Genomic DNA, 8,533 nt, shown 5'->3' with positions numbered 1-8,533 from the left:
AACAGTTGCAGGGGGCCTTTCTCTGGGGACTGAAAAAGCCTTAGAGGTCCAACCTACCACCCCAGAGAGGTGGGCAGAGGCAACAGGACCTGACAGGCCAGATGCAGAAGAAAGGAAAACAGAGGGGGAGTGGGCAGAAGAAGAAAGGGCTACTTCAAAGCTCATAAAATCACAGAGAGCTGACTGCCCAAGAGGAGAACTAGCTGCTTCCTAAATTATGCAGATTTGTGCAAATGTTATGCAAATTAGCCATGCAAAGGTGGCAGGGGGCACTCTCTGACAGGCTAGCTCCGGAGCCTCCTCATCAGTCAGTCAGCCTCTGCTTCGGAAGTAGGGGAGCTGTCACCTCTGCTAGTGGGGGGGGGGAGCACAGGGTCTGCCTTATTCAAGTCTGCCGCTTACCTGTCCCTCCTGGACCCTCCAACTCTCCTTCCATAGCTGATTTTTTTCTCCGCAGAGTGGCTACACAGTCAGGACTCTCTGGTAACCTGATCTACCTTCCCTTCCCATGTTACAGATGAGGAAATAGAGACCTGGACCCGGAAAAACACCAGCCCCACCTCTAGAGATCTGTGGTTGACAAGGCTGAAGACTGCACTCACCTGCCAGAAGAGTTGCCCTTCTACATGGTGGCAATAGCAGCATCTCCTGGCTTCCAACCCCAGCCTCACACAACTTCCTTAATTCTGCAGCTGCATCTGGAATTCTACCATTTGGGTCCTGGTCTTTATAGAACTTAGGGCTCATAACATTTGTTCCCTAGGATACAGGCATCAGAACTGGGGCTCTGCGATCATCATCTTGAAAGTACAAGGTCATCCCCCTGTGCACAAAAAAGGTAAATCCTCCTTCTGGATGCTTCCAGTGCCCCTCACAGCTGGCTGAGCAGCCCACCCCTTCCTCTTCACAGTCTACCATCCTTTCAGCACAGTGATGGAAATAGTAACAGAAAAGGTCCGTCTTTGTTGAGTGTGCACCATGTGCCAGGTGCCATTATAAACATTTAGCATCTTCACCACAACCCTCTAGGTCAGCATCTATTATTACTCCCATTTCACAACTGGACCAGAGAGCAGAGATGCCAAGTCAGTTACTCATGGCTGCCCATCTGATAGATGAGGTGGTAGAGCCCTACCCAGTTATACCTGTTACCAGGGCACAAATCTATAAGAGACCCACTCAGCTCAGACTCCCTTCTCCTCCAGGAGGCCCATCTTGACTGTAACCATAAAGCCACTGGCCAATTTAAAAGTCTCATTCATAGACTGCTGTAGCTTCCAAGGCTGCTTTCTTCTTGAATTCTACAGCACAAGTCTAGTAGCTTGATCTGAAGTTTGTTCATGAGGTCTGGAAAGAGTTCTCTAGAAATAAGATGAGTCTTCCTTCCTCTATCACCCTCTATGGGCCACTTGGATGTAGAGCCTGAGAGAGGGCTACAGAGGAGTCTCCGTTGCCCAGGCCTGAACAGCTTTTCCAGGGCTCTTCGTGTCTTAATACTCCTTGCCTCCTCTAGTCTAAGTTCTATTTGTATAGTAATAGAAGACAAGAGACTTCCTTGACCTTAGACCACCCTCTTCTTGCAACATCTCCTGCTCCTGGGTATTCAACTCTTTTTTCTCTGTCCCTGGGAACCTAGGGACCTTCCAGAAGTACTTTTCCTGAGCCTAAGTTGGGTATAAGTAGGAGACCATTGGGGATATTCAGGCCCAGTCTCTTAGAGTACAGATGAAGACAAACTCAGGGTAGAGGTAAGGTTTGAACCCTTGGTCCTGAATCTCCTCGTTGCACTTGGAGACTCTGCCAGGCTTTAAATCTCTCATAGGGCCACAGACACTTTTGAATTTCTGGAAGAAATTCCTAATATTAACAGATAAAAGCACAAGGTGGAGAGGCCCTAGGATCCCTGACCATTCTGCCACCTGTGTCTTGATCTCAAAGCTTGGAGCTGTAGCCTAGGCTCCAATGCTGAAGACTACAATGCCAGTTCCTACTGCTTCTTGCTGATGTCTGGGACTCCCTGGACAGCCAACTCAGCCAATCAGTGAGCTTTGGGCTCAGTGAGAGACTCTGCCTGAAAAAAAAAAAAAGAGGTAGAGTGTAACAGAGGCAAACACATTAAACTGGATTGCACACATGTGTGCACAGATGCAGGTCTGGAGCAACACCATCCAAGGCTCTGGTCTCAACTTGCATCCACACACTCATAAACACACACAAACAAGAACACGTATACAAAAGATATTCCCAGGAATCTTTTGTATAATAAAAGAATACCAGAAGCTGCCCATCTCCCATCAGTAAAGGAACTGTTTGAAGAACTAAGAAGTACCTTGAAGCAGCTAACGGAGTAAAGATCAGTTTCTAACATGGCAAGATTCCTCCACACTTACTGGGAAAAGTAAATTCCAGAATGAGTTCTATGAAGTAGAATCCTATTTAAGTCATTTAAAAAGAACACAGTTTGGGCCAGGCATGGTAGCACATGCCTTTAATCCCAGCATTCCAGAGAGGTAGAAGCAGAGATCTCTATGAATTTCCGGCCAACCTAGACAGGGTCTGCGCAGTAACACCCTGTCTCAAAAGTAAAAACAAAACAAAACACCAAAGCGCAGCTCTGTCTCACTCTCAATACATGGCTCACCATGCATTGGGTGGAAGGGTCAGAGAGATAGCCAGCTCAGAGTTAACAATAGGAGTGAGCAGGCTCAGAGGGAAGGGGACCCGTATGGTAAGGCGGTACACTGCTTGAGTTTTGTGGTGAAAATAATAAGCATAGTAATCTTCAAATACTTTTCAATTATACAAAATTAAATACTGTCTCCGCTCCACACAGGCTACATAGGGGTGAGGAAGACCCTTGCGGTTCGTTCTGCCTGGCTCTCCCGGGCTGCCCCTCCTCTGCCCCATCACAGCCAAGCTCATTTGGTCTTGGCTGCCCTGGCTCTGCCCTCGGGGTTATGGAACTGTCAGCTTGATTTCCACAACCTTCCATCAGCTGAGCGGGTGGCCATCTCTCAATCCTGATCAGACTGGATACCATCAGCTTTGTAACATCCGTTCCCTTGGGCCCCAGCAAGAAGCCACGAAGTGGGGAGAAGGTCTAAGGATGCCTGGGCTCTTCGGCCACAGCTTCCTCGGCAACTTGGAAACGGCTCCAGAAACAAGCAGGAGCTTGTTTCAACTCCCGGAGGAAGACAGCCCAATTCAGTACTGCCTTGTGGACGGGCGAGTTGGAGAAGACAGTGAGGACTTGCACTCAGAGAGCTCTGTGGAAACCTCGGAAGGAGCTCGGGGACTGGCCTAACTTCCCACTCTGAGGATGGCTGACAGGCTCAAGAAAGGAAACTGACTTCTCCAAATCCCCACAGTGAGTCTGCGCAGCGCTTCTGCCCACTCTAAAGCTCCCATGGAGAGCTTTGGCCTCTCTGTGTCCTTTTCTTACCAGTTTTCCACGGCAGAAAATTCAAGAACCATCAGCAAGAAGCTGACAGGGTAGGAGCAGCCAGGCCCAAAGGGCCAGAGGCAAGCCAAGAAGGCTTACATCTCACCAGTCATGAGTGGCCCAGGGAAAATATTGACCTTCTAGTTTCTAATGCCAAGTTCCATGAAAGCCTACAACTCCAGACTGAGAAAATACACCGGGGTTTCATAAATATTTGAAAGTGTCCTATCGATTATCATCTTGGTATGGCTGCAACCCTGGATCTGAGGGTGGGCAGGGACAGAAGGCTGGGCCCTCCCCTGCACCACAAGATCCCCAAAGTTATCTAGTCATCCATTCAGAGTCTGTGCATGTTTGTCTTCACTGGAAGTCAAAGCAGGATTAGACTGGGAAGGAGTGGCTGGGGGGGGGGGAGGGGGATGGGAACGATTTCTTACTTTATTCTGGACTGTCTTGTTAAATTTTTTTTAAAACATATAAATGTGTTCTCTTTTCAAAATAGTAAATAAAAGGTTTAAACCGCTCCTGAGCCACCATCTTCCAAGTCCATATATATATATATATATATATATATATATATATATATCAAAAAAATCTGGACAATATAGGAAATTGGACTCCACCCAGCTGTCTACACCAACTACTGTGTCAGTGTTCAGTTGTGATTGTTTATACATCTCTCCCTGCATCCCTGTGAGCTCTGAGATGCCCACAGCTCATATAAACATAGCTGTTAAATGATGCTGAGCCTATGTGGGTCAGGGTCTGTGTGTTCCACACAGGGAACGGTGACGGGTCATGGAGGGTAGAGGAGGAGGTTTTCAGGCCCTACCATGGTGCTGAGGTGACCTCAGAAGTGGCCTCAGCTGGGTGTTGCTGAAGTGGTGCCTCCCTCAGTGGCCTTGAGCCAACATGGACACAGCTCCCAGTGTTCAGGGATCTTTTCCTCTTCAGGTCTGAGGGGAACCTCAGATCTCTTCCTCAACATCACCCAAGCTCTCAAATGGCTACTGTGCGCACCAGGCTTTCTGAACAGACCAATCAAAATGAAGAAAGCTTGGGGAGGGGCTGTTATTCTGAGGCCCCCAGAACTCAACCCCAGGATAGTGGCTACAGGTTTGGCTGCAGGAGCATGAGAACAGAGGGGCTGTGCTCACAAGCTCACATCTGTACTTGTGACACACGAACACATCAAAGATGTTCTGTATGTTTAGGGTTATTTTTTATTTTAAGGATTTGCTTATTTTCTTTTATTTGTATGAGTATTTTGCCTGTGTGCCTGGTGCCCACAGAGGTCCAAGGTATCTAATTCCCTGGAGCTGGAGTCATGGGTGGCTGTAAACCATTATGTGGGTGCTGGGAGTCAATCCTGGGTCCTCTGGGAGAGAAGCCAGTGCTTTTGGTTGCCGAGCCATCTCTCCAGGCACCTCCTTGCTGCCACACTCAACGTGGGCGTATTTTTACAGTGTACTTTAATTTATGCACAAGATTTATGTCCTCCAACACACACTGGACAAACAGTGGGTGCAGGTAGGTTTAGAGTTAGAAGGCTTAGCCACCTCCCAGGGCTTGAGAATCTTCAGACAGAGAGCCCCTTGGTAAACAGAGTTGGGGATCCTGATAAACCCTGTCCTGTTCCTAGCTCCATCTGTGCTCCTGGTTTCTTAAGAAGAAGAGGGGGGCAGTTTCCTTCAGTGTCCTTCAAGCACACACTCTTCCTACATACCCCCTCACATTCTATGGTGTGGATGGTGGATTCAGCCAGAGGCTCTAGGCCGGCATTGATCTATGCTAATTAGTTCCCGGAGCCTAGTAGTGCTGGAAGGGATATGCAGCCTCTCTTTGCCCATCCACCTCCTTGGCTGCCTCCTGTTTCCTTTGAGCTCTAAGCACACAATTTCCTCTTCTTGCCCCCTCCTGCTCCTACCCTGTCACGCCAGCTCTCTCACCTTTGGGTAAGTTCTATGAGTCCCTTTGGGGTCCCATCTATGATGTGGATTATACTCCCCCAAACATCCCAGACCACAGATACTTGGCTTTGAATAGTCCCCAGAGTAGTCACAACATGGGTAGACTGAGTCACCTCTGCCTCAGCTTCTCACAGGTGGGGTCACAGTCAGACAGTGTCTACACAGAAGAGCCCGGACAGAACTGAGTGAGACCTGTCAGGGTGAACAGGACACTCCTGTTTCATCCTCCAGATTGCCTGTGACAGGAACTTTGACTCTTGCTAGTGATGTCACAGGGTTGCATTCAGTCTCAAAGTGACTCTTCTCCCTGCTCAGGCAACCTTGACAATTCTCATGTCTTCAGGTGCCTTTTGTGTCTCATGTCCTAAAGTTGCCTGTCCTTTAGGTTGGTAATTATAGGAAATGCATCTCCACTAACACCCGAACACCCCACGTTCCTGCACCCCCCCATGCCCAAGTCCTACCTGCCTTTGCCTGTTCCCGGATCCCTGCCTACGCTATGACTGTCCTTCCTGAGGCCAGGGGAGCACCTTCCAGGACAACAGCAGCAGGTCCTGCTTTCTTGTACTCCATTCTCTTCTATGACCTCGCCCCCTAGCCATGCAGAGAGGCTCCTTCCCCCTCCCCACCAACCCAGAATCGGATCTCCCTCTACTGCTCTCTTTTTTTGACTCCTCCCACCCTCCCAGGCTCCCAGGAACCTGTGTGTCTCTCCAGGCCAGTTCATACCCAGCCCCAGCTCCCAGAGCAGCACTGGTCCTCCTGCCTCCTGCTCACATGTTCCCTCAGCTTGACTCTCCAACCTCCGCTCAGGCATTTCTAAAACCCCCATCAGAATGCTTCCCTCCCAGTCTGTGTTGTTCTTTTCCTTTAGAGCACTTACCCTAACCTATAGTGTATTTATTCTTTTTCTCTTTTGTAAAGGCTTTTTGTGGCTATTACAGGCATCTAACAAAGGGATATTATAAAGCATTTTTAAGACATGTAAAGGTTTATTTTATGTGTGTTCATGGTTTGTCTACATGTATGTTTGTGCACCATGTGCATGCCTGGTGCCCATGGAGCCAAAAACAGGGATCAGATCCCTTGGAACTGGAGTTATGAAAGGTTATGAGCACCACATGGGTGCTAGGAACTGAACCTGGGGTCCTCTGCAAGAGCAGCCAGTGCTCTTAACTGTTGAGCCGTCTCTCCAGGCCCCACTTTTAAATAATTCAAATCGGTATTGAGCTATCCATTTATGGAACCCAGATCTCAAGTTCATAAGCAAATCATATTCATGGTCAATAAAAGAGGATCAAATCTGGATTCCTTTAAGTCACCTTGAGAAACGGCTGTCCTGGCTGACTATCCAGCATTAGGCAGCTTGTGGTTTTGGCTGCATGTCTTTCTAGCCAATCAAGTGGCTTACCATTTAGTGCATAGTCTCCTGTTTACTTTATTTGTATGTTTATTCTTGTGTTTCTTTTTCTGTTCTCTGTCTCTTGCACCAGATGTCAGTCCTAAGAATCAACTGCTGTGTTTTACTGATCACTATGCAAGTAGCTGCTCATGAAATGACTGAAGGAATGAGTGGTAAGCTAGTGGTTAGCTTACCTTCTCTCCCTAGTCAAGAGGGAAGACTACAGGTACTCCACCCACAGGAGGGGGTTGGAATCAAGATGGGAACGGCAGCCTGGTTCTCTAAAGACAAGGCTAGCCCAATCCAGAACCTGGCTACAGGGAGCCAAGCTATGGAAAGGGGCCCTGGGGCAGCCCTGCAGGCAGCAGAGGCGATGGAAAAAAAGCCTAGTGCCTGTCATGCACACTTGTGCATGAGGATGGGGGGGCGGGGGCAACGACACGCACATGCGTCCTGAGGGATGTTCCTTGCTTATTGCTGTAGATTTGTATTCCTGCCGACTTTTATTTCAGGCCTTGTTTATTTCTCCTTAAAACGCGGCTGCTATGCCAAGAGTCGTACCCGAATTAGCTGCGAGTGTGTAATTTTACAGCTATTACCCGGGTGTTTCTGTGACTTGGATAATAATGAGAGAAATATAAACAAACAACGGCTCAGTGGTTTAGCAGGGAGGCCTCGGAGCTGCGCGTGCAGGCTTTCCAAGGGGTGGAGTTCCATCCCTCCCCTGTCCTCATTTCTACCTACCCTTCCCAGTCACAAGTCACATCAGACCCAGGAACAGGGGTGGGGAGGTGTAGGTCACTGAGCCGTGGCCCTAAGATGTTTGCGCCCCCAGAGGGACAGTCTCCCACCCACAGCCGTCCTCCTCATCCTCCCCTCTACAAAAGCAAACAAAAGGCTGGCCTAATTATGGGATATTTCCCTTCTCTAGCGGCTAATGGCAGCAGAGCATGTGTGACATTTTGCTCTCTTTCCTTTATTATTCTTGCTTTTTATCTACTGCTGCCAAAGGCTCCAGGCTGAGGCTGGCACACATGCCCACCCCTCCTCCTTGGGCTCTGGCCCTTCCACTCCTCCATGCAGCCCCTCCCCCATCGCTCCAACAGAGAGAGCTTGGATGATCCTTTAGGTCACTCTGAAGAAAATGGGAGCAGCAGTGTCTGGGCTAACCTTGGACTCCTGAGAACAGGGACCTGCGTGTTGCATCACCCCACCGAGGTCTCACAGAACTCTTCTGTAAGTCCGTGTATCTCCTGTGTGTCAGTTTCTCTAAATCTGTGCCATGAGAGATTTGATTCTCCCAAAATTCTCCCTGCCCTAACACCCAGGGCTGAGGACCACGAGTGACACAGAGCCATTAAAAGTCCTTTTGGGGGTGTCTCTGTGGGAATGAGATGCTCAGGGTACAGGTGTCAGCTGTGCCTCAGTTTCCACAAACACTGCCACCAGAAACATCAAGCTTGTTAGCACTTAAAAAAAAAAAAAAAAAAAAACAGGTGCAAAGAAGGGATGATAGAATGTGTGTGACGTGAACCAGAAGGGGTTACCGCAGGGCAGTAGTAGGGGACAGAGGACACAGAAAGAGCCTGTATGGAAATGCCAAAAAGAAACCCATTACTTGGTATGCCAATTTTTAAAAATTAATGAAAACTATTAAAAGGAAAACAGGAAAGGCAAACCCACCAAATTTTCTTGTCTCCCCCAGAGGCAACCTCTGAG

At 48.6% G+C, this 8,533-nt stretch overlaps 1 long non-coding RNA gene across 1 annotated transcript; it reads left to right on the top strand.

Annotated features, from left to right (window-relative positions):
* Window positions 1-370: 370 nt before the first annotated feature.
* Window positions 371-8,307, top strand: Gm31529. Its single transcript, XR_379477.3, has 3 exons — window positions 371-838; window positions 2,834-3,367; window positions 6,906-8,307. It is a non-coding gene; the product is annotated as a predicted gene, 31529 (long non-coding RNA).
* The last annotated feature ends 226 nt before the right edge of the window (window positions 8,308-8,533 follow it).

Source organism: Mus musculus, chromosome 9 (assembly GCF_000001635.26).
Source record: "Mus musculus strain C57BL/6J chromosome 9, GRCm38.p6 C57BL/6J".
Taxonomy (NCBI): Eukaryota; Metazoa; Chordata; class Mammalia; order Rodentia; family Muridae; genus Mus; species Mus musculus.
The sequence above is the reverse complement of the archived record's forward strand: the minus strand, read 5'-3'. Positions and strand labels throughout refer to the sequence as shown.